The sequence below is a fragment of the Orycteropus afer genome, unplaced genomic scaffold (genome assembly GCF_000298275.1).
Source record: "Orycteropus afer afer isolate SDZICR_OR568_19922 unplaced genomic scaffold, OryAfe1.0 scaffold00795, whole genome shotgun sequence".
NCBI classification, from domain to species: Eukaryota; Metazoa; Chordata; class Mammalia; order Tubulidentata; family Orycteropodidae; genus Orycteropus; species Orycteropus afer.
Window position 1 is genome coordinate 82,374 of NW_006922382.1, and position 27,374 is coordinate 109,747.

The window sequence follows — 27,374 nt, forward strand, 5'->3', positions numbered from 1 at the left end:
TGCAGAGTTAATTACACATGAGACAGAAATAAAAGGCCCCATTTTATTTATTCACTCTTTAAATATTTACAGAATGCCTTTCATGTGTCAGACACTGTTCTAGGCATTTGGGATATATTAGTGAACAAAACAGAAAAACCTCTGCACTCAAGAATGATATATTCTAAGTGGGGGGTTATCCAATAAATAACATAATAAATGTTGGTAGCCATCGAGTCAGATCTGACTCATAGTGACCCCTCCTTGGGTTTCTGAGGTGGTATCACTACGGAAGTAGATTGCCCAACCTTCCTTCCCAGGAGTGGCTAGTGGGTTTCATCCACCAGCCTTCTGGTTAGCATTCAAGTGCCTTAGGCACTACACTACCAGAGCTCCTAAATAACATAAAAATAAATTAAAATATCTAACTAGTCACTCTTCAATATGATTTTCACTGATCATATGTGATATTTAAATTTTTATTAATAAAAATAAAACATTCAGCTTCTTATCATATTTGCCATATTTTAATTGCTCAATAGCCACATGTGGCTAGTGGCTATTGTAGTTACCAGATGCCATCAACTGGATTCTGACTCATAGTGACCCATGCAAAAAAAAAGTGGAACGCCCCATAGGGTTTTCTACACTGTAATCTTTATGGAAGCATATTGCACAATCAACCCTTCCCTTAGCAGCCAAATGTTTAACTCTTGTGCCAACAGAGCTATCATGTTAGGCTGAGCAAAACAAAGTATTAGATGTAATAACATTTATCAGTATATTAGTTATTGGTTGCTACATAACAAATTACCCAAAACCTCACCAGCTCAAAATAACACAGAATTTCAGAAGTTCAGAAATGTGGGAGTGACTTGTCTGAGTGTTTTGGATCAGTTTATCTCATGAGGTTGCAGTCAAGTTGTATCCAGGGCTCTAGTCATCTGAATCACATTCACATGACTGTTGGCAGAGGTTTCTGTACCACGGCTCATGAGCCTCTCCATGTTTTTGCTGTAGTTATGTGCGGTTGAGTCAGATCCGACTCATAGAGATTCCTCCTCAGGTTGTCGAGGCAGTATCACTATGGAAGTAGATTGCCCAACCTTCCTTCTGAGGAGTGGCTGGTGGGTTTGAACCGCCAGCCTTCTGGTTGGTGGTCAAGTGCCTTGGGCACTATGTTACCAGAGCTCCTGAGCCTCTCCATAGGGTTGTTGATATGAAATAGAAGCTGGCATCCTCCAGAACATGTTTGAGAGAGAGTGTGTTTGTGTGTGAGAGAAAGTGCCCAACATGGAAACCAATGTCTTTTTATAACCTAATTTTGGAAGTAATATTTCATCATCTCTTTCATATTCTGTGCACTAGAAGCAAGTCACTAAGTCCAACCCACACTCAAAACCAAAAAACACACTCACTGCCGTCGAGTCTATTTCGACTCATAGCAACCCCTACTTGGGTTTCCAAGAAGGTATCACTATGGAAGTAGATTGCCCAACCTTCCTTCCGAGGAGTGGCTGGTGGGTTTGAACCACCATCCTTCTAGTTAGCAGTCAAATGCCTTAGGCATTATGCCACCGGAGATCCCACCCACACTCAGGGGAGGAGAATTAAGATCTCCCTCTTGCGGGGAGGAATATTAAAGAAAGTGTGGCCTTATCTGTAAAACTATCTCAGTCAAGGTAAAGGGAATTGAGAGTGCCAGGCCCAGGGTGGTCAGAGGCCTCATGGAATGACAACATTTGAACAAAGACTTACAAAAAGTGAGACAGGGAAGGTGATTTCCAGGGTCTTTTCAACTATTGTCCATTTATCCCTGAGAAAACAAAAAGATATGCACTAAAAAATGCTTCTCCAGATTTAAGACTAATTTATAAATAATAATTGGGTAGGAAGATGTCTTTGTAACCTGTTCTTGAGATGCTCATAGCCAAATAAGGAGATAAGAAGCATTGGAATATTAATGAAGAAAGTCCAAAGACAGTAATGTTCTTTTGACTGATACTGAAGTGAAAGTAAATATGAATTACCAAAGTGGAGATTGGACGATTGGACCTCAAGTTTTCTTTCTTTTTTTCTTTCTTTTTTCTTTTTGAAGCTGGGAAAGCTTCCAGATTAAACATCATAGATAATTTATGACTCCTAAAGTGGAGACAAGGAGAAACTCTGGTAGCATAGTGCCTCAGGCACTTGACAGCTAACTAGAAGGCTGGTGGTTCAAACCCACTAGCCACTCCTCAGAAGGAAGATTAGGCAATCTACTTCCCTAGTGATACTGCCTCTGAAATCCAAGGAGGGGTTGCTATGAGTCAGGTCTGACTTGACGGCACATAACAACAACAACAACAAGATGGAGACACAATGTTCCTTTGTTGTTGTTGTTACGTGCTGTCGAGTTGGACCGATCATAGCGACCCCTCCTTGGGTTGCCGAGGCAGTATCACTACAGATGTAGATTGCTCCATCTTCCTTCCTAGGAGTGGCTGATGGGTTTGAACCTCCAGCCTTCTGGTTAGAAGTCAAGTGCCTTAGGAACTATGCTACCAGAGCTCCCCAATATTCCTTTAGGGAAGATAATTCCTTTTTTCTGAGAAGAACTTTATTCAACCAAAAAACAAACCCACTGCTGTCAAGTAGATTCCAACTCATAGTGACCCTATAAGAAAGAGTAGAGTTGTCTCATGGTGTTTCCAAGGCTAAAATTTTTATGGACATAGAATGCCATGTCTTTCTCTCATGGAGAGGCTGGTGGATTCAAACTACCAACCTGTAGGTTAGCAACCAACCCCTAAACTGTGCCAAAAGATCTCCTTTTTACTTCTTTGGTACCTCCCAAGGAGCTCTGGACTGCTAACCAGAAGGCTCACAGTTCAAATCCACCAGCCACTCCTCAGAAGGAAGGTTGGGCAATCTACTTCCACAGCGATACTGCCTCGGGTTGGGGAATCTACTTCCATAGTGATACCACCTCGGAAACCTTAGGAGGGGTCGCTATGAGTTGGGTCAGACTCAAGGCACATAATAACAACAACAACTGCCTCAGAAACCCAAGCAGTGTTTGTTATGAGCTGGGTCAGACTCAAGGGCATGTAACAACAACAACAACAACCAGGAGCTCTGGTGGTGTAGTGTCTAAGGCATTTGACTGCTAACTAGAAGTCCTCCAAAGTCCTCCAAAGGAAGACTGGATGATCTACATCTGTAGAGATACCACCTGGGAAACCCAAGGAGGGGTAGCTTTGTGTCATAATCCACTTGACAAAAGTGGATTGGTTTGTTGGTTGGAATTAGTATGTTTATATGAGGCAAGTACCTATCCAATTTTTTGAAGGATCCCTAAGTGTAGTGAAGAAATATAAATAAAAGGTCAGCCAGAGATATCATTTAGTCATGTGAATTTGATGCATTTATAGAGATTTATCTAAGCAGATTTGTTGTTGTTGTTATGTTGTTATGTGCCGTCGAGTCAGCCCCGACTCATAGCGACCCCTCCTTGGGTTTCCGAGGCAGTATCACTACGGAAGTAGGATTGCCCAACCTTCCTTCCGAGGAGTGGCTGGTGGGTTTGAACCGCCAGCCGTCTGGTTAGCAGGCAAGTGTCTTAGCCACTATGCTACCAGAGCAGATTTAGAGATACATTATTTTTTTCTAAAAGTGGATTCAGATTGTTGTATTCCAAATAGACTGAAAATTTCCTTTTATAAATGTATTTTCTAAGCTAAGAGACCAAAGTATATCCTTGTGGGTAGAAGCAGGGCCTTCCAAAAAGAGAATGAATGCCCCCATTGTCCACTGTTCTTAATAGGGATCAATCCAATGTGGAGGAAGTCTTTCTTTTTATGAAGTCAGAAGTCAGTTCATCCTGGATTCCAAGCTCTAAAAACACTTGGAATAGTCTCAAAAGGAGCAGTAGGCTGACCCTTTCCATGTGGAAGAGGGAGAGATTTAATCACAGAAGGGTTTTATGGGCTTGTAAACTCAAAGAAAGAAATTTCTAGTAGCAATCATAAATTACTCTGTTTTCTACATTCATTATACCTAAGTATAAGAGGGAAAAAACTTGTTTAAAAGATGAGCCTTCTTGCAATTGACTTATAAATATTAGCTAAGCACCTACAATAAATATGTAGTCACTGAGTGAGGTGCTAGAAGCATAGCAATGACTAAAATTTAAGACAAAACTTCTATCTTTCCTAGTGGAGGGAACAGAAATTAAACAAATAACCAAATCAACATATAATATGGCTGATAACAATAAGAGCTATTAAGAAAAGTAATTCTGTACAGGACAAGGGTTAAAACAAAGAAATGTGTGCTATTTCAGGTAGGGTGGTGCTATCAGTTGAGAGAAGGCCTGAAGGAAATGACTAAGCAAGCCAGATGAATACCAGAAGGAAATTATTCTCTGCAAATGGGGGGGGAAAAAAAAAAAAACTACAAAGATATTTTTAAAAATGTATATGTGGCATAATCATAGAAAAGTGAGGAAGACCAGGTGGTTGGAGCAAAGAAAAAAGGAACAAAGTAGTAGAGAAAGACTGGAGAGGTAGCTGAACAGGCCACACCAGGCAGAGCCTTGCAAACCCAGCTATGGAAATCGGAATTTATTTTAAATATGAGGGCATGCTGTTGGGGAGGTTCAAGCTGTGGAGGGCTGTGAGTGACAAGATGAGATATCCATCGTAAAAGAACACCGAAGTTTCAGTGTGGAGAAATAATCTAAAAAGGAAAGCATGGAAAGAGGGGGACCAGTCAATCTATAGGTAATCAGGCCTGCTCTATGCTCCAGAGGCACAGACAAAAGGAAGAGAGGAGCCCCTTGCTGATGGTTCAGTAGGAATATTAAATATGGGAACCTGGAATAGATATGGGGCCTGTTAGTAAACTTCACAGACAGCAGGTGGGGAGCAAAAACAGGAGGCCAGAATGTCAAGAACAAGGGAATTTCTCCTGGAACACATGTGTAATATTTTCCCAGAATACCAGGAGGACACCTTGGTAGCTCACAAATCTGGTGATTTGGTGTATGGAGAAAGTCATGTCATTATAATGTGGGTGGAAAATTGAAGCCTAATCTCATACTTTCAGGCTTGCTTGGCTGGGGACAGTTGAGTTAACTAAAGAAGAGTAAAATCATAGACAGAATTAAGAAAAAATGTTCATAAACCTATTTAGTAAAGACAGTTCAGTGGGACATTTTTCTCCTGCATGGCTGCATAAGGCTACCTCTGAGCTCTGATGACAAAATGTCATTGTTCTGGATTGAATTGTGTTCTCCAGAAAGATATGTTGAAGGCTTAACCCTTCAACCTGTGAATGTGATCTTATTTGGGAAAAGAGTTGGATTGTTTTTTGTAGATTTTATAGATCTTATCAGTTAAGTATTAATAGAGTAGGGTAGATCCTAATCTTTATCCTTTCCCAGGGATGTCTTATAAAAGGGAGAACAACATGGAAACAGGGCCACAAACAGGAGGAAGAGAGATGCCTTGTAAAAATGGAGGCAGATGCATCTATAAGCAGCAAAGGAATAACAAGGACTGCAGACAACTGAAAGAAACTAGGAGAGACATGGAAAAATTCCTCTCTCAAAGCCTTTAGTAGAGATTGACCAATACCCTGATTTGAACTTCTAGAAGTGCTCAGGACTACCAGGAACTGAAAGAGGCAAAAATGGATCTTTTTTCTGGAGTGAATGGAGAGAGCATGGTCCTGTTGATGCCCTAAATTTGGACTTCTAGCCTTCAGAACTCTAATAAAGCTATGTTCTTTCAAACCACCCTGTTTGTAGTATTTTGTTATGGAAGCCCTAGTAAATTAGGACTGAAGTGTGCATGACCCAAGCCATGATATCTTCATTTACATCATATGCATCTGAAACCTGGAAAATGAATAGGGAAAATCCAAGAAAAATTGATGCATTTGAATTATCGTATTGGCAATGAATATTGACTATACCATGGACTGGTAGAAGAATGAACAAATCTGTCTTGGAAGAAATATAGAAGGCTCCTTAGAAATGAGGATGGTGAGACTTCATATCACATATTTTGGACATGTTATCAGGAAGGACCAGTCACTCAAGAAGGACATCATTGTCGGTAAAGTAGAGAATCAGCAACAAAGAAAGACCCTCAATAAGATGGACTGACACAGTGGCTGCAACAATGGGCTCAAACACAACTCTGATTTTGAGGATGGCACAGGACTAGAGACTGTTTCATGCTGCTGTATATAGGGTCACTATGAGTCACGAATGACTAGACAGCACCAAGAATAACATTGAAAAAAAGAGAAGAAGAACATGTAGATTTCAAAAAAATAACATATAAAAAATGAGAGAAATTGATACCAGTAGTATCACCTTATCTTGTTGGAGTAAATCAGCTGATACAGTTAACTGAAAATCTGATTTGAACATGTAGAAGGGATGGATACATCATACCTGTCAATGTCCCACATATATTTCCTTGCCAGGTAGAACTCACCAGGATTCAACTTCCAGTGCTAGCATTGTGATTCTTTGCCTAAGGGCTTTCTCTAACCAATGGTGGTTGGTCCACCTAGGAACAGTCATACATTCTGTAGAATTACTACCTCTCTCCCAATGTTCAAGCAAATGACTGATGACAGTTAGTGGATGAATACCCCAAGTACCTTACTCCTTGGAAGAAAACTATGACACATGTATTCTGCAGAGTTACCATTGTTCCCAAGCAGGATGAAATTCCAATGACCCAGCATACTAATTTTATTATTAATGAGCTTTCTTCTCTTTCCTGTATTGCATCCCCACTCTATTACTTATGGTCTCTACAATTACCCCCTCAAACAAACTATTTCTATTCAGATTCTTGTTTCAAGTTCTACTTATAGGAGAGACAAACAAAGACAGCAAGGAAAGCTATTATATGCATTGTTATTATTATTGTTATTTGCTGTTAAGTTGGACCCAACTCATAATGACCCTCCTTGGGTTTCCGAGGCAGTATCACTATGGAAGTAGATTCCCCAACATTCCTTCTGAGGAGTGGCTGGTGTATTTGAAACACCAGCCTTCTGATTAACAGTCAAGTGCCTTAGGCTCTAGGCCATAATTAATAAAATGAAATTAATATAAATAAGTGTAAATACTGTGTCTTTGTTCAAAAGTTATAATGACAGGAGAATGAGGTGAGAATCTTAATAACATTAATGCCACAAAAACTTGGAAGTTCCATTAGTTTTCAGTTGCCGCTATAACAAATTACCAAGTTACTGTTTCAAAGCAACATAAATTTATTTCTTACAGTTCTGGAGGTAAGGGCTGCATTTCTTCTGGAGATTCCAGGAGGAGAATCACATTCTCTGCTTTTCCAGGCATCAAAAGACTGCTACATTCCTTGATTTATGGCTCCATATCATTCTAACCTCTGCTTCCATTGTTATGTCTCCTTCTCCAGCTCAAGATTCTTAAATTTAATCACATCTTCAAAGTCTCTTTGACCATGTAAGGTAACATTCCTTACCTATACTAACATACCTTAGCATACAAGAATTCATAGTAGATGTACATGTAGTAGGCATTCATTCACTAGTATCAGTGGAGAGAAAGCAGTTTTGAACCCAGACTTGGAAGGTAGATAGAATTTTTATAGCTTTACTTGGCCAAGGTCAAACATAGAATCACAAAAATTTGAGGCATATTTAGGGAATAGCAAGGAGTTCATGTCTATTAGAATCATATTCATATTTTCATTGCTCTTAAGATAACATTAAATAATAGCACATGTGAATCTTAGCTAATAGGCTATAAGTTTAATTTTGTCACTGGGACTTTTGTGTGTTTATGCACTTAACTTTGAAACACAAAGCTGCTAAAATTAGTCTTTATGCAGAAAGAAGCATAATATCATTATTGTTGGAAAACTTACCTGCTGTGCTTATAATACTCTTGTTGACTACCCCTGGGAAGTTCATTATGATAAATTGATTAAGTTTGTGAACTCTTTGATGCATAAGTGAGAACCAGTGCTGAATAAAGATATTCTCTACTTTCTTTCATAAAGACTTTTTGCCTGCACCTTCTTACTTAGATAGAAACCAATGATTTGTACAAAGAAAGCATATTCTTATTTTCTTTTACAACAGTTTCCTTTTCTAAGGTAATTTCTTTAAATTAAAAGATAATTACCATAAATGCATCCAGTAATATATCAGACAGTGTTTCATCACTATTCATAATGTTTTCATTTTGCCAGTTCCTTGAGAAGTAGTAGTCCCTTCATTCTGAGTCTGCCTTACTCTGGAAGCTCTGCTGAAACCTGTCCACCAGGGGTGACACTGCTGGTATTTGAGATACTGGTAGCATAGTGTCCAGCCTCACAATAGTACACAAGCCACCACAATATGACTAACAGATATATGAATTAGTATGGGAGAGAAGTTGATCAACCAAAATAGATTTGATAGCCAACCCACAGAGTTAAGAGCTAAAATTCACACACAATTTGGAGCAGTGAGAATCCTTTAACATCTTGTGGTGTGTTCCTGATGTTGACAGAGACTCAAATATTGACAAGCAATAGCAGGGGGGAGGCTGAAGTCTGTAGTGAAATGTATTCAATGCTGAAAGGATCAATCAATTTCTTGAATGGCCCACCTGGTGATACATGCCAAATTTCTGAGACGGGAATTTAATAAACAAAACATGAATCAAATTGAACTTTGCTGATCTGATACTAGATTAGTGCATTAAGAAAAATAATGTGTCTGGACCAATAAGCAGCATCATGAAAAATGGACAAAAATTTGAGGTTGTCAAAGATTTCATTTTACTTGGATCCACAATCAACACTAATGGAAAACAGCAGCCAAGAAATGAAATGTTGTATTGTACTGGGCATATCTGCTGCAAAAAAATCTCAAGTGCTGAAGAGCAAAGAAGTCTCTTTGAAGACTAAAGTGTGCCTAATCCAGGCCATGGTGTTTTCAGTCACTTCATATGCCTATGAAAGCTGTACAAGGAATAAGGAAGACCAAAGAAGAGTTGATGTTTTTGAATTGTAGTGTTGGCAAAGAATACTGAAAGCACCATGAACTGACAGAAAACCTAACAAATCTGACCTGCACAAAGTATGGCCAGATTTCTCCTTGGAAGAGAGAATGGCCATGCTTTGTCTCACCTACTTTCGTCATGTTGTCAGAAAGGACCATTCCCTGGAGAAGGGTATCATGCTTGGTAAAGTGGAGGGTTGATGAAAAAGGGAAAGGCCCTTAATGAGACAGACTGACACAGTAGCTACAATGATGGAATCAGATATAGCAAAAGATTGTGAGTATGGTGCATGAGTGGACAGTGTTTCCTTCTGTTATACATAGGGTCACTATGAGTTGAAGTCAACATAACATACATAAAACATAACACCATAACAACATGAAAAATTAAAAAAGAAAATTTGCCCTTGAATCAATTCTTACTTAAGGTTGACCCAATGTGTGTTAAAGTAGAACTGTGCTCCATAGGATTTTCAATAGCAGATATTTCAAAAGTAGATCACAAGGCAAGGCACCTCTGGATGAACTCAAACTTCCAAACTTTCAGTTAAAATCTGACTCTATAAATGCACCAAGTAGATCATATTTCTCAAAAGAGCAATTTAAGAGAGATTTTATAGTGTGGCTGGTTTGTTAACATTGATAATTAAGATACTTTTCACAGATTTAAATGTATCTCTATCAGATGTACTGTGTTTGGAGTGACTGAGGGAGATCAGGAAGTGAGCAGAGTGGTTTGGAACAACTAAGGGAGACAAACTTGTCTGTCAGTTTGTCGTACTGTGGTGGTTGCTAAGACAGACTCAGAAGAAGAAAAAGGCCATTCACTTCTCAAAGAATTGGACAGCAAAAACCTTATGAATAGCAGTGAAATACTTCCTGATATATTACTGGAAAACTTTATGATTATCCCTGAAACATTGTTGGGTATTGTGCTGGAAAATGAGCCCCTCAAGTTGGAGGACACTCAAAATACAACTGGGGAAGAGCTGTCTCCTCAGAGTAGAGCCAACCTTAATAACATGGGTAGAGTAAAGCATTCAGGACCTCCATTTGCTGATGTGGCTTGACTCAAGATGAGAAAAAACAGCTTCAAATATCCATTAATAATTGGAACATGGAATGTATGAAGCATGAATCTAAGAAAATTAGAAGTTGTCATAAATGAAATAGAATGAGTAAAGATCAATATCATAGGCATTAATGTGTTGGAACAGACTGGTTTTGGCCATCTTGAATCAGACAACCTTATGACCTACTTTGCTGGGAATAAAAAATTGAAGAGGAATGGTGTGGCATTCATCATCACAAAGAATGTATCAAGCTATCGTGAAGTACGATGTTGTCAGTGATAGGATAATATCCATATGCCTACAAGGAAGAACACTTAATACTACTATTATTCAAATTTATTCACCAACCACCAAAGCCAAAGATGAGGAAAATGAAGATTTTTACCAACTTCTGCAGTCTGAAATAGATCAAACATGCAATCAAAATGTGTCGATTATAACTGATGATTGAAATGCAAAAGTTGGAAAAAAAAGAAGAATCACTGGTAGTTGGAAAATATGGCCTTGGTGATAGAAATAATGCTGGAAATCACATGATAAAATTTTGCAAGACTAACAACTTATTCATTGCAAATGCCTTTCTTTCAACAACACAAATGGCAGCTACACACATGGATGTCTCCAGATGAAGTACACAGGAATCAGATCGACTCCATCTGTGGCAAGAGACAATGGAAAGCTCAATATCTTCAGCCAAAAAAAAAAAAAAAAAGCCCAGGAGCTGATTGTGGAACAAACCATCAACTGCTCATATGCAAGTTCAATTTGAAGCTGAAGCCAATTAAAAGAAGTCCACAAGAGCCAAAATATGACCTTGATTGTATCCTTCCTGAATTTGGAGACACTCTAAAGAATAGATTTGATGCATTGAATGCCAGTGACCAAAAACCAGATTAATTGTGGGATAATATCAAGAACATCATCCATGAAGAAAGCAAAAACATATTTAAAACAAAGGAAAGGAAGAAAAGACCAAATGTATGTCAGAAGAGACTCTGAAACTTGCCATTGAATGGAGAGGAGCTAAAGCAAATGGAAGAAATGCAAGATCAAAGAGCTGAACAGAAGATTTCAAAGAACAACTCAAGGAGACAAAGTCAATTATTATAATGAAATGTGCAAAGACCTGGAGTTAGAAAACCAAAAGGGAAGAACACGCTTGGCATTTCTCAAGCTGAAAGAACTCAAGAGGAAACTTAAGCCTCGAGTTGCAATATTGAAAGATTCTGTGGACAATATATTGGAGGATGCAGGAACACCAAAAGAAGATGGAAGGAATACATAAGAGTCATTGTACCAAAAATTATTGGTCAATGTTCATCCGTTTCAAGAGGTGGCATATGATCAAGATCCAAAGGCATTGAAAGAAAAAGCTGAAGCTGCACTGAAGGAATTGGCAAAAAACAAGGTTCCAGGAATTGACAGAATACCCATTGAGATGTTTCAACAAAAGGATGCCATGCTGGAGGAACTCAGTCTGCTATGCCAAGAGATTTGGAAGACAGCTGCCTGGCCAACTGACTGGAGGATATCCCTATTTGTACCCATTCCAAAGAAAGGTGATCCTACAGAGTGTGGAAATTATTGAACAACATCATAAATATCACATGCAAGTAAAATCTTGTAGAAGATAATTCAAAAATAGTTTCAGCAATACACTGACAGAGAACTTCCAGAAATGCAAGCTGGATTCCAAAGAGAATGTGGAAAGAGGGATATCATTGCTGATATCAGGTGAATCTTGGCTGAAAGCAAATAATACTAGAAAGATGTTTACTTGTGTTTTATTGATTATGCACAAGCATTCAATTATGTGGATCATAACAAATTGTGAATAACACTGAGAAGAATGGTGTGGTAGTTAAGTTTGTGTGTCAACTTGGCTGGGCCTGGTTGAGTGGCTGAGCAGTTGGTAGTACTTATTCCCCATGATAAGACTGGCAATCAACTCTGTGGTGAGATCTACCACAAGCAGTTGAGTAGCTGCTTTAGGGATGTGGTCTGCTTCCTGTATATAAGAAGCAGCTTTAGGAATGATTTCTAGTTTATGGTACACTTCAACCTGCATGTAGTCAAGTCATTGTTCTGCAGCCTGCCATGTTCTGCTGATCTTGAGACTTTCAGTGGACTTGAATCAACAGCCTACCATGTGGTTTGGTAATACTGGGACTGTACCTTTTTACTTGCCAACCTTGCATTTATTAGCCTCAGCAGCCAGCAGCTGTCTGAGTGAAGAAAAGCCTCTAGCTTCAGTGGGCCAGGAGCAGGAGGCAAAGCTGAAGCCCAAGGTTGAGGGGTTTTCACCCAGCCCCTAGAGTCTGGCACTTGGAATTCAGACTTAAAGCCTCCCAACTGTAAGAGAATAAACTCTTGTTTGCTAAAGCCATCCCATTTGTGGTATATTCCTCTCAGAGCAGCACAAAATAACCAAAAACAAATGGGAATTCCAGAACACTTATGTGCTCATTAGGAACCTCTACAAAGACCAGGAGGCTGCCATTCAAACAGAACAAGGGGATACAGAGTGGTTTAAAATCAGGAAGGGTGTAAGTCGGGATTATATCCTTTCACTAAATTTATTCAATGTGTATGATGAGCAAATAATCCAAGAAGCTGGACTATATGAAGAGAAACGTGGCATCAAGATTGGAGGAAGACTCATTTAACGACCTGGGATACACAGATGACCAAATTTTGTTTGCTGAAAGTGAAGATGACTTGAAGCCCTTACTGATGAAGATTGAAGACTACAGTCTGCAGTATGGATTAAACCTCAATATAAAGAAAGCAAAAATCCCCACAACTGGACTAATAAGCAGCACCATGATAAGTGGAGAAAAGACTGAAGTTGTCCAAGACTTCATATTACTCAATTCTACAATCAGCACCGATAGAAGAAGCAGTCAAGACATCAGACAAAATTTTGCATTGGGCAAATCTGCTGCAAAAGACCTCTTTTAGGTGCTAAAGAGCGAAGATATGTTCTTGAATACTAAGGTATGCCTGACACAAGCCATGGTATTTTCAATTGCCTTACATGCATGTGAGAGCTGGACAATGAATAAGGAAGACCTAAGGAGAGTTGATGTTTTTCATCTGTGGTGTTGGCAAAGAATACTGAAAGTATTATGGACTGCTAACTCATTCAGCTCACTGCCGTGGAGTTGGATCCTACTAACAGCAACCCCTCCTTGGCTTTCCCAGGGGGTATCACTACAGAAGCAGATTGTCCAACTTTCCTTCCAAGGAGTGGCTGGTGGGTTTGAACCACCAGCCTTCTGGTTAGCAGTCAAATGCCTTAGGCACTACACCACCAGAGCTCCCATGGACTGCTAAAGGAACTAATAAATCTGTCCTGGAAAATTGCAGCCAGAATGCTCTTTGGAAGCGAGAATGGCCAGACTTTGTCTCACCTACTTTGGTTATGTTGTCAGAATGGACCATTCTCTGGAGAAGGATATCATGCTTAGTAAAGTTGAACGTCACCAAAAAGGGGAAGGCCCTGAACAAGGTGGATTGACACAGTGGTTGCAACAATGGGCTCAGGTATAACAAGGATTGTGAGGCTGACACAGCAGTGGGCAATGTTTCATTCTGTTGTACATAGATCGCTATGAGTCAGAGCAGACTTGATGGGACCTGACAACAACTATCAGAAGTGTTAAGCAAGTGGTCTCTGGGCCTAACCATAATTGATATGTTTGGTTTAGCCAACAGAATGTTTTAAAACATCTAAATTTCACAGAAATCTAAGGTTATCTGTCTTCTGTTGGGTAATAGGAGGATTTGGCAATATTCATCCTGGATTCCTAAATGGTATAAATTAGATCAAGCAAATTAATGGCTCTCCATTTTGCCATAGCCAATGTTCTTCCCACTGTGTTCTGCTTGACTCTATTCACTCATTTAAGTTCCCTTCCAGGCCCCATAGGCATTTGACTTTGTTATCTGATTTTTATCTCGCATGTTTATTTTAGGAATTTATTGGTTAATAATATTATAATTCAACCCAAAGTAAATGCCATATTTCTCATATGTTGGAAGGTAAGATGTAGCAAATCATAGACAAATCTTTTCTAGATGTCTCAGGAATCATGAAGAACTGCCTCCATCTTATCTCTTACACTGTGCTTAGTTTAAGCTTTCCTTGCCGACTTCTTGCACTGTGTGGTAAGGGAACATGAAAAGCAAAATCTCCAAGAGTGCAATATGCACACTTATTACTGATTATATACAGCTGGAAAGAAAGACCACATGTCATGTTTCACCCAATTTCATAACACTGTTGGAGAAAAGCCATCCAATAAAAAACAAAAGGAATTTCCCTTTAATTAAAGAAAATAACTATTTGCTAGCTTTTAATATATTTTTAATTCCTTTCATTATTATAATAAAATAACTGGTGGTAGAAGTGAAGTAGATGTTCATTTGAGTGTTGGCATTACAACTTACTTAAAGTTTACTTAAACCCTCTTTTATTCAATTTTCTTATGGATAAAATGCAGTTAAAACTACCTAAGCCATAACATTCCTGCAAAATTCATAGAAAATTTATGTGAAACTGAGCACAGAGGAGGTGAACAACCAGCACAATGTTAATATAATTTGAGCTAAATATCGGCATCTAACCTCTAACTTCTGTAGTCAGAAACAGCTGCCAAGAACTTGATTTAGACATGTTGCTGTGTTAAAGGATGACTTCTGAATATTAGCCCCAACCTTAGGTGCACCCAACCATCTGCTTTTTCTACACCTGTACACATAAAGTTGAGCACAGCTGGTAAAGAAAGAATTGTGTAATTGGGCAGATTTCACTATAAATTCTGAATACTAAATTTAAATAGCCACTGAAGATTGTCTGGTACTGCTACTATAGTTGTTCTTTGGTTTTCTGCAGAGAATCGTTCCTAACTTCTCACTTAAAAAAAAATTCTCACTCTTATTTTCCCCTTGTTTATAGCTGGTGTTCATGCCTTATGCTTGTGGACAAAAGGCAATTAGTGTACCAGAAGCTACTCGTATTCCCAGGAATAACTCTACAAGACACAAATCCTTCCCACGCTCCCTCTTGTTCCAGTGCAGGAAGTGTCCCTTCTCCATTGCAGAGAATTTTGTCATGTTGCATCTCAAGGGCTAATTTACTTTAATTGAACTTTTTATCTCAGACTTCTCACACAGTGAGAAGTAAAGTTGAAGAGTGCACTTTTATTTGTTAATTGTATACAGCTGAAAAGGGAGGACATAAGTCATATTTGCAAAACTAATTTGGCATCTACACGGACTGTGACCCTTAGATATTTTGTCTATATCCTCATCACCATTCGGCCTCTGTTCTAGATGTTACCTTTATATGCACAAATATACATCTTCCCTTCTTAAACAACTTCTCTCTGGACCTTGTATTCCCTTTCAGCTACTGACCCTATCCTCTCTTCCCATCCTCTTCCAACTCATACATTTGTAATGAGTTCTTAACACATGCTGTGTTGACTTCTTACATCAAGTCATCTGTTAACCCATCTCAATTTGCGTTTTACCCTCGATTTACCAACCCAACCAATGACCTCCATGCGGCCTAATTCAAAATATAATTTTAAGTTTAATGTTTCTCAAATTTAACGTGTATATGAATCTCCTGGAGTTCTTTCCCAATGAAAATTCAGGTTCAGTTGATCTGAAGTGGGGCTCACAAGTCTGTATTTCTAACAAGATCCCAGGTAATGTCAATGCTGCTTATCTGTAACCAATATTCAATCAGCCTAGGTTTTCCAGCCTTTCTTTTCTTTATTTATTTTTTGTTTTTGTTGCTCCTGGTTTCTCCTCCTCAAAAATTCTTTTTCTTTATGATTTGCTATGGGATTTGTATTATCTTTCATGTGTCAGTTGAAAAGTGGCCTTTTTAAAAAGCCTTTCTCAAGCTACCTGAGAATACTTGATATATTTTTCCCATACCACTCTCATATATATATATTTTTTGTTGTTGTTGTTATTTTCTTGTTTATATTGACTCCTCCACTCCAGAGAATACGGACCATGTTTTCATTATTCAATGCTCTGGTAGCATAGTGGCTAAGGCACTTGACTGCTAACCAGAAGGCTGGCGGTTCAAACCCACCAGCCACTCCTCGGAAGGAAGGTTGGGCAATCCTACTTCCGTACTGATACTGCCTCGGAAACCCAAGGAGGGGTCGCTATGAGTCGGGGCCGACTTGACAGCAAAATAACAACAACAACAACAACTCTTCACCTAATATAAGGCTAGACATATAGTAGGAGCTTAGCAAACACTGACTATAAATGAGTACCTATATAGGTACTCGTACAAGTCTATGCTCTCTGAGTTCAAAATGGAGTTTGAAAACTGTACAAAAGCTTATTTGGTGACCTTGGTGCTTTTTTTTTTCCACTTAAACCCATTGCTATGGTGGATGTCTGCTATTATTTTCAAATATTTACCCCCCCCCCATAACTCTCTCCAGTCTTTTTCTACTTGGTAATACTCTAGAATCTAACCACAGTTATGCCCCAAACCCCTTAAAACCTTCCCAACTGCTACAGCCTAGTAATTTCTTCCTGAATTATCCTTTAAAGTGTTTCTAATAATATCTTGGAGACCCTAGATGACAAAAACAGTTAACTACTTGGCTTCTAAGGAGCCCTGGTGGCATAAAAATTTAGTACTCAACTGCAAACTGAAAGGGTGACAGTTTGAAACCACTTAGTGACTCAACAGGAGAACAACCTGGCAATCTGCTTCTGTAAAGAATACAGCCACGAACACCACATGGGACAGTTCTACTTTATCACATGGGATCATTACGAGTTAGGACTGACTCAAAGGCACTCAACAAAAATTAACCTAAAAGGTTGTCAGATCAAATCTGCCAATAGGCACCATGGAGCAATGGAATGGCTATCTACTGGAAGATCACAGCCATTGAAAATGCTATGGAGCATAGTTATTTCTACTCTGACACACATAGAGTCCCGTGAGTTGGCATTGAATCGAAGGCAACTGGTGGTGGTGGGATAATATGTTTAATCTTTTGCCTTATATTTATCATCTCCTTCCCTGAAACCAAAAGCCCATTGCTATCAAACAAATTCCAACTCATAGTGACCCGATAGGACAGAATAGAACAGCCTGGTAGCTCAGTGCCTAAGGCACTTGACTGCTAACCAGAAGGCTTGGGTTAAAACCCACCGGCCATTACTCAGAAGGAAGGTTGAGCAATCTACTTCCATAGTGATACTGCCTCAGAAACCCAAGGAGGGGTCCCTATGAATCAGGTACGACTCAATGGCACATAACAACGACAACAACAATACAGTTTCCAAGGCCGTAAATCTTTATGGAAGCAGACTGCCTTATCCTGCTTCCTCAGCACAGCTGGTGGGTTTGATCCACTCATCTTTAGGTTAGCAGCCATATGGGTTAACCACTGTGCCACCAGAGTTCTGTCTCCTCCCCTAAGTGAGTAGTGATTTTCTAGAGTTCAAAGACAATTTCAAAATAAAAGTGACAATTTACTAAATACCATCCATATGCTAGTATTTAAGTAATAACTTGTGATCCTCTGAGCAATTCTTCATGTAACTTTTATTGTGCCCATTTTAAAGATAGGGAAATTATGGTCCAAGATGTTAAGGTACTTGTTCAAAGTCATCTGGCAAAAAGTGGGAGAGTATGAGCATAAAGCAAATGCTCCTTCCACCATGATGCCTTTTTCTATCACTTTATTTCTACTTTTTCCTACATAGTGATCACCAGCACATAGTACACTCTCTTATTAGGGTGCAAGACTGTTAGCAAAAATTGTGGCCCACATATTCTGTGAGAGCATGAACCAGAAGGATATGAAACTCATGAGAGATTCCCATAACCCATTAATTACTCCCAGAGGTGTCTTTATGCTAAGCAGTGACATTAAGAACATCTTGTCTTTTTGTCATCCTGCAACTTGGAAGAATGAAAGGAAACTCACAATATCTCTTTCTTGAAAAAAACATGTAATGAAAGTGCTCAAAAGTTTCTGCATTTTTATGGAAGCTTTTAGAGAATATTTTGTTTGATAAATAGTAAAACCTTAGAGGAATAAATATACAATAATCATTTTTTTTTCTTTAGAATTTGATAACTTTTAATTTTGAGAATAAAAATAAATACTCTGAAAACAAAGATGGCAAATATGAGAAAAAAAAATTATTCCTCCTCAGATGAGCAAAGAATCAATTTAGACCTCAAAGTGGGGGTACTGGTTTAGGGCTCACTATGCCTTTTAGTAGGAGCCCTGGTAGCATAGTGCCTAAGGCACTTGACGGTTAACCAGAAGGCTGGCAGTTCAAACCCACCAGCCACCCCTCAGAAGGAAGGTTGAGCAATCTACTTCCGTAGTGATACCGCTTCGGAAACCCAAGGTTGCTATGAGTCAGGTCCGACCTGATGGCAAATACCAACAACAACAACATGCCTTTTAATCCCTTCCAAGTACTGTGAGGTTTTATTTAGAGTAGCAACTAAACTCTCACACTTCTAGGCAAACTTTGAGACTAAGCACACATTTGGGAAGTATATTTCAAGCAATCATAAAATGGAGACCCAAACCACAAACTAATTCCATTGCCATCAAATGGATTTTGACTTATAGCTACCCTATCTGACAGAGTAGAACTGCCCCATAAAGTTTCCAAGGCTGCAAGTCCTTATGGAAGTAGACTGCTACATTTTTCTCCCCAAGAGCAGCTGGTGGGTTTGAACAGCTGACCTTTCAGTTAGTGGACAAGCAACTTAACCACTGTGCCACCAGAGCTTCTAAAGTGAAGAAGAGACCTGTCTTAAAAGTCTATTATTAGGCATACCCTGGAAGAGATATGGGAATTCACTGTTAAAACCATAGTGGCTTAAGAGACAATAAATAAATAAATACACTGTTTAAATTTCAAAATGATAAATCAGTATATTGGCAAGTCCCCAAGCTGGAAGCTGTCTTAACTAGAACTAAAGAGACATCAATTCCTGGTAAATGGGCCTTTCTTCCCAGAGCAGTCATCGGCAGAACTGGGCGGTCCCTCAGAAGGGACTACTGAACAGCTCCATGTTTCTTTCAGATGCTGTACTGCTTCACTGGAGCAATTTGCCCTGACATAAAGAATTCCACGATTAAGGCTCAAGGGACTTCTGTGAGTATCTCTGTTTTATTTTGTCTTGTTTTTTATTTATGTTTTCCTCTTGCTGAAATCATTCTGCCAACACCCTTTGTCTAAAGTGACTCATAAAATAAATCTTGGTTATTTAGTAATGTTGACCACCCAACCGGTGGGTCCCGATGGCCAAGAGTAGCTTATCTCATAGTTAGACACTTTTACGGGGTTGTTGTTGTTTGTTGCTGTTGGGTTGGCTCTGACTCATGCCAACCTCATGTGTAACAGAACAACACAGTCCTGGACTTGCGCCCTCTTCATGATTGTTCATATATTTGCATCTATTTTTGTGTCTATTGTATCAATTAATCTCATTGAGGGTTTTCCTCATTTTCATTGGCTTTTTATGGGATAAGGAGAGGAAATGATTGTTTTGAGAGGACTTCATTAAATAATAGTAGAATGTGTAAAAAGAACAAGAAAGAAAACCGAAGACAGTCAAAATGATTCCTTATATTTGTGTCTTGCTTGCTAGGTTCAAAGAATTTTCATGTAAATGCCTAAATGTGATTTTTTACCGTTTGAATACTTTGTTTCTAAGCTTCTGAACAGATGCGATGATGATTATTATTATTTAATCTCCTTTCCCTTCTCCTGTTCACCACTCTGCTTTTCTAGCACTGATTATGGTGGGAAAAAAATTGTCAAAAAACTATAGCAGTTTAGAGAAAAATAACAAAGTATGTAATCTAGAAATGTAATAGTTTGTTCTTAAACTAATTTCCAGTATGTTACTATTAAAGGTGCAATCTCAGGAATCAATCTGAATATATTGATGACTGTTTCAATTAGAGATTCTCTCCTCAATTCATTCTGACCATTAAGGTTATCAGACTTCTGTCACTTTGAGTCCGATTAAATATCACTGAAGTACTCAGTTGTGGAAAGGAGAAAATGGAGGACGTGAAGGAGAAAGAAATGTGGGCAGCAGAGCAAGTGTCACTGCTTTCTAATCTTGCAAATCAGGAGTTAAGGAGGCACAGTGGGCCTCATGAATCCTTTTCCAACCTTTTTTCTTAACCTAAGGCCATAATGTGGATTTCTCCAGGGCCTCTCACCACTCCTGCCTGAGGTTTCTTCTAGGATGCCTCTGGGCCAGGTCTTTCAGCTCAAATAGGAATGATGTTTTTGATGAAGATGTAACTAGACAAACCTAATAATTGTTTAAAAAACAGAGTAGTAATTTGTAGCCTGACAAGATGTTTGCAAATAACTTGAAAGATTCAAGAAATAATGTTTTCTCCATGAAAGATGTCCAGCAGGCTGAGTGTGACTACTTGGAAAAGACAAAACTAGTTACCTTAGTGATGAAAATAGCCAAGAAGAGCATCCCATTTCACACTCTAACTCTGTGTTAAGCTAGTACAGAAGTTTGATATGTTTTCAGACTAAAAGGATACATGAAGCACTTAACTCCTAATGAAAACCTCTGTTCTATGGAATAGTAACTCACTTTGGCTGACTCTAAATTCTCAACTGAAGCATGTGTTCCATAGATATCTATGATTTGAATGACAATAATTGCTGATGATTTAATATAAAGCTTTTGAGATTTGAATTGCTTTTACTTTGATAAATATTAAGATTCCCAGGTCTTAAAGAATCAGTATTGTCTGATTGTGCTCAAAGTAATATTAAGCAGAGGCTTCAATAAACTCTTTCTGAATAAGAAAGTAGACTTTCTGGGTAGAGCTCTGAGCTTTACTTTTGTTTTAATAGATGCTATTTCCTATGATAGGAGCTCTGGTAGCGTAGTGCCTAAGGCACTTGACTGCTAACCAAAAGGCTGGTGGTTCAAACCCACAGGCCACTCCTCAGAAGGAAGATAGGGCAATCTACTTTCGTAGTGATACTGCCTCGGAAACCCAAGGAGGGGTCACTATGAGTCGGGTCCGACTCTACGGCACATAACAACAACAACAACATTTCCTATGATAGCCAAGTTCCCACTTCTTAGCACTTATTCTTAGTGTTGCAATCATTTGGAATAACTCCCTGGATTTGTAAGATATTAGCTTACATATTTTAACTTATCTATCACAGTTCTTTGAATATAATAGCTAATGAGAATGAAGGCTTGATGCGGTATCAAGAGAGAAGTGTAACATCTCATGTTGGTCATCATTATGAGATCAAAGGACCTAAGAGACTAGGGAACACTGACTTACAAAATGCTGTAAAAATAATTCTTTCTTCCAGAAAGAAACACATGAAGTGCAGGAAGTTTGATTTTATAATGCCTTAGATGGTTAGATAATTGCTTAGAAATTATGACTAAAATTTAAAATAAAGCTTTTGAGGGGAGGCTTAACTTCTCTTACATAGTGTTTTGATTATGAGAATTTATCCCTGAAGAGCTTGGAACTGAAATATTTCATTTGTCAGCGAAGCAAGAGAAAGTGTTCATGTGCTGCAGGTCGGGGCTCAGCCCTTTGCAGAGCTCTGCATCTGGAACAAGGTCATATCACAGGTGGGGAGGCAGAATAAGTGCACTTTTTCACAGGAGTGACTAATATGTTTTAAGAAGAAATACGGCATCAATGAAATTAGCAGCCAGTGGTCTTTGATATTTCATACTTTTTTTTTCCTAAGTATGATAAACTATAAAAACCCAGCAATAAACAAGTAGAATATGTATTAATGGAACTTTCTATTCACTAGTTGATTTTCTCTTATTCAACCTTAGAAAACAAAACAAAGAGTACAAAGAAGTCAACATCATAATTATAACCTCAGAGTAATAATTCTTATTTTCTGTAATGTCAATAAAATTGAACTGAGTTCCTTTGCTGAGTCCTGGTGAGAGTCTAATGGCCTCTCAAAGATTTCTAGGGATTTGGAGGAGAACTTACATATTTATAGTCATATCTAGCTAAAAATTCCTATACCATTGAAATGTTTAACCACTTCATGCTTCAGTCCTTTGGAGCCATTTACTTCTCCTTGTTCTGTATAATCTATAAAAGAAAATTACCCCTTTTCTTTAATTTGTTCTCCAAACTATGCATGTATATAGTTAGCCAACTTCAGTGGAAGTTTGAAATAACAAAGTTAAATTTATTATACAGGGAAATAATAAATTTAAAATTGATTCATTCAACAAATAGGTGTTGAGTGAACTCTGTGTGGTATTGTTCTATGGCCTGGGACTATAGCGTCTCATGAAACATAAAACTTTGTAGAGAGAGAGAGGTGGTAAATAAATGCAACCATAAGTAATATACCAAATGGCATATAGAAATATAAAGAAAACTAAGTATGGTGCAGAGAATGAATGTGAGAAGGCGTACAGGTAATTTAAACCAGGAGTCAAAGTAGGCTTCTTTGGTCTTATCTGAACAAGATTAAAGGAAGTCAGAGCAGGACATACACAAAGCTCCTGAGGCAGAAATAAGTTTGACATGTTCATGGAGGCAGAAGAAGCCCACTTAGGCTAGAGAGGTCAAGAGAGAGAAAACAGACAGGTAGAAGAGGCTACACTGTTAAGACAGAGATTTGGAATGGACCTATAAAGAAATTTGGTTCTGCTGAGAACATTTTAGAATAGAGGAATTGGATATCTTCTAATAGCCATATTATTGGTCACCAGAATGACTGCTGCTTGTCAGACTCGGTTTTTGGTTTTTTCTCTTTGGCATTCTGTATGCCTCTCTTGTTTTCCCTGCGTTCCACTGTGATAGGGCCCATACAGGTTTTGCAGCAGGTTCTCCCACTGCAGCAGGTTGGCAAGGTATCATTTAATCCACCGTTGTTAATCTCAACTGATCTGTGCAAATTGGCAGTGGCCTAAAGAAAATTGCATGTGCTTTGGGACACTTGGCTCAGGAGCAAAACAAAAAAGCATCTTTTAGCGTTGTTCCAAGTACCTAACTCTGTGTGTCTGCATCTTTTGTAAGCAGTAATTTAGTCTTGCCAGAGATGGTTGTTCACATTTGCTCTAGAGATCATGGGTCTGTTCATCAGTACCACAAATGAGCCTGGGGTGCAGCAATCAAAAGTGAGTGGCTTTTTCTGAACAAAGATTTGATGCCAACTTCTCCCTCTGAGACAGAGTAGCAAATAATAATCACTTTGGAAGGGTTTTTTTTTTTTTTTTTTTTTTTTTAAATATAAAGGGCAACTGTAAATTATTTTCACTTTGTATTTTCAACTTCTCAAAGCTGTGCATTTGGATTCTCAAAATGACTGCTAGGAAAGCTTTTCTTTTTTTTTTTTTTACTTGGAATAAACATTTATTCAATGCACTTATTGGGCACCATGGCATCTAGAGGAACCCATAATTAGAGAAGGACAACATGCTTGGTAAAGCAGAGGATCACCAAAGAGAGGAGACCTTTAATGAGATGAACTGATATAGTGGCTGCAACAATGGGCTCAAATATGGCATAGGCCCAGGCAGTGTTTTATTCTGTTATATATAAAGTTGTCATCATTCATTTATAATTTTAGATTTTAGCTTAGTATATTGAATAGTAATTTTCACATTGTTGTTTTTAGGTGTTGTCAAGTGGGGTCACTATGAGTTGGAGATTTTTGTTTTCTTTTTTGCCATGAAGGACTACATTTTAGTCTGTTATTGTGAGGTGCTAGCGACTAGGCTCTGACCAATGATGACCTCATATATTACATAAAACACTGGTAGCATAGTGCCTAAGGCACTTGATTGCTAACCAGAAGGCTGGCGGATCAAACCCACCAGCCACTCCTTGGAAGGAAGGTTGGGCAATCCTACTTCCGTAGTGATATTGCCTCGGAAACCCAAGGAGGGGTCGCTATGAGTCGGGGCTGACTTGACAGCACTTAACAACAACAACAACAACACGTCATATTTGAGCCCACTGTTGCACTCATGGTGTTAAGCCATCACTTTGAAAGGCCCCCTCTTTTTTGCTGATCCTCTACTTTACCAAACATGATGTTCTTCTCTAACTATCAGTCTCTCCTGATATGTCCAAGGTAGGTGAGACAATATCTCACCATCTTTGCTTTTAAGGGGTATTCTTGTCATGCTTCTAAGATAGATTTGTTTGTTTTTCTAGTAGTCCATGAAATATTCAATATTCTTTGTCAACACCACAACTTGAAGGCATTCATTCTTCTTCTATCTTTCTTTTTCATTGTCTAACTTTCATATTTTTGGTAGCGTAGTGCCTAAGGCACTTGACTGCTAACCAGAATGCTGGCAGTTCAAACCCACCAGCCACTCCTCGAAAGGAAGGTTGGGCAATCTGCTTCTGTAGTGATACTGCCTTGGAAACCTTAGGAGGGGTAGTTATGAATTAGTTCCTACTCGACAGCAAATAACAACAAGACTTTTGTATGTGTATGAGATGATTGAAAATACCATGGCTTGTGTCAAGTCATCAAAGTGACATCTTTGCTTTTTAACACTTTGAAGACATCTTTTAAAGAAAATTTACACAATGCAATATGCCATTTGAATTTTTGTCCACTGTTTCCATGAGCATTGATTGTTGACCCAAGAATAATGAAATCATTGAGAACATCAAATTTAATCTATTTATTATGATGCTGTTTATCGGTACAGTTGTAAGAATTTTTCTTTTTAAATGTTCAGGTGTCATCCATACTAAAGGCTATAGTCTTTGATCTTCAACAGTAAGTGCTTTAAGTTTTCTTCACTTTCAGCAACCAAGGTTGTATTGTCTACATATCTCAAGTTGTTACTGAGTCATCCTCCAAATCAGCACCAAACCTGATGCTGCAATTGTCTTCACATAGCCCAGTTCTTGGATTATTTGTCAGTCACTATATATACTGAATTATATATATATACTGAATTAGGAGCTCTGGTAGCATAGTGCCTAAGGCACTTGACTGCTAACCAGGAGGCTGGCGGTTCAAACCCATCAGCCACTCCTCGGAAGGAAGGTTGGGCAATCCTACTTCCGTAGTGATAACTGCCTCGGAAACCCAAGGAGGGGTCGCTATGAGTCGGGGCCGACTCGACGGCAAATAACAACAACAAATATATACTGAATTAGTAAATTGAAAGAATACATTCCAGCCTCCATCCTTCTAAATCTTGAACCATGCAGTATCTCCTTGTTCTATTCTAATGGCTGCCTCTTGATCTGTGTACATGTTCCACCTGAGCACAATTAAGTATTCTGGAATTCCCGTACATCATAATGTTATCCATAACTTGTAATGATCCGCACAATTGAATGCCTTTACATAGTCTATAAAACATACATATTGTTGTTGTTAGGTGCTGGTGAGTTGTCTCTGACTCATAGTAACCCATGTACAGCAGAACGAAACACCACCTGGTCCTGTGCCAACTCTGCGATCCGTGCTATACTTGAGCCCATTGCCATTTCCACTATATCAATCCAGCCCATTGAGGGCCATCCCCTCCCTCTTCGACCCTCCACTTTACCAAGCATGACATTTTTCTCCAGGGAATGGTCCCTTCTGACAACATGACCAAAGTATATAAGATGAAGTCTGGCAAGTTTCACTTCCAAGGAGCATTCTGGCTGCACTTCTTCCAGGACAGATTTTTTAGATCTTTTAGCAGTCCATGGTACTTTTAGCATTCTTCACCAACACCACAACTCAAAAGCATTGATTCTTCTTAGGTCTTCCTTGTTTCTTGTCCAGCTCTCACATGCACATGAGGCAATTGAAAATACTATGGCTTGTGTCAGGTGCACCTTCGTTCACAAGGAGACATCTTTGCTCTTCAGCACTTGAAAGAGGTCCTTTGAGGCTGATTTGCCCAGGGCTATATGTCATCTGATGTCCTGACTGCTGCTTCCATTGGCGTCAATTGTAGAACCAAGCAATGTGAAGTCTTTGACAATTTCAATCTTTCTTCCACTCATTGTGACTCTGAGTACTGGTCCAATTGTGAGGATTTTTGTTTTCTTTATATTGAGATGTAATCCATACTTCAGACTGTATTCTTCAACCTTCATCAGTAAGTGCTTCAAGTCATCCTCACTTTCAGCAATTCAAGTTGTGCCATCAGCATATTGCGGGTTGTTAATGATTCTTCCTCTAATCCTGATGCCACATTCTTCTTCATTTAGTCCAGCTTTTCAGATCCATTGCTCAGCATATAGATTGAGTAAGTATGGTGAGAGGACACAACCCTGACACACTCCCTTCTTGATTTTAAAGCATCAAATGACCCTTTTAATGTTCAAATGACAGCCTCCTGGTCTATGTACTGGTTCCTCATGAGTACAATCAAGTGTTCTGGACTTCCCATTCTTCTCAATGCTATCCACAATTTGTTATGATCCACACAATCAAATGCTTTTGCATAGTCAATAAAACACAAGTAAACATCCTTCTGGTATTCTTTGCTTTCAGCCAGTATCTCTCTGACATCAGCAATGATATCCCTCTTTCCACATCCTCTTCTGAATCCAGCCTGTACCTCTGGAATTTCCTTGTTAATTTACTGCTGCAATCGTTTTTGAATTATCTTCTGTAAGATTTTATTTGCATGCAATATGTGTTGGTTATGTGTGTGTGTCAGCTTGGTCATTGAGTGTCTGGGCAGCTGGTGGTAGTTATTCCCCATTATGAGAATGGCAATCAACTCCATGCTGGGATCAACCACAAGCAGCTGAGTAGCTGCCTTTGGGATGTGGTCTGCTTCCTGTATATAAGGAAAAGCCTTGGGAATGGTCTCTAGCCTATATGGCACGTTTGGACCCTGCATGTAGCCATGTCCTTGCTCAGCAGCCTGCTATGCTCTTCTGACCTTGGGACTTACAATGGACTTAAGTTAATGGTCTGCTATGTGGTTTGGTAACATCGGACCTGTGCCTTTTTCTTGTCAACCTTGGGGATTCTCAGCCTCGGCAGCCAGCAGCTGTCTGAATGAAGAAGCACCTCTAGCTCCAGTGGGCTGGGAACAGGAGGCAGAGCTGGACCCCAAGGTTGAGGGGCTTTCACTCAGCCCCTAGAGCCTGGCACTTTGAACTTGGACTTAAAGCCTCCAAACTCTTCGAGAATAAACTCCTGTTTGTTAAGTCCATCCCATTTGTGGTATATTCTTTCAGAGCAGCTCTGAAAGGGGATCCTATATAATATATATACATATAT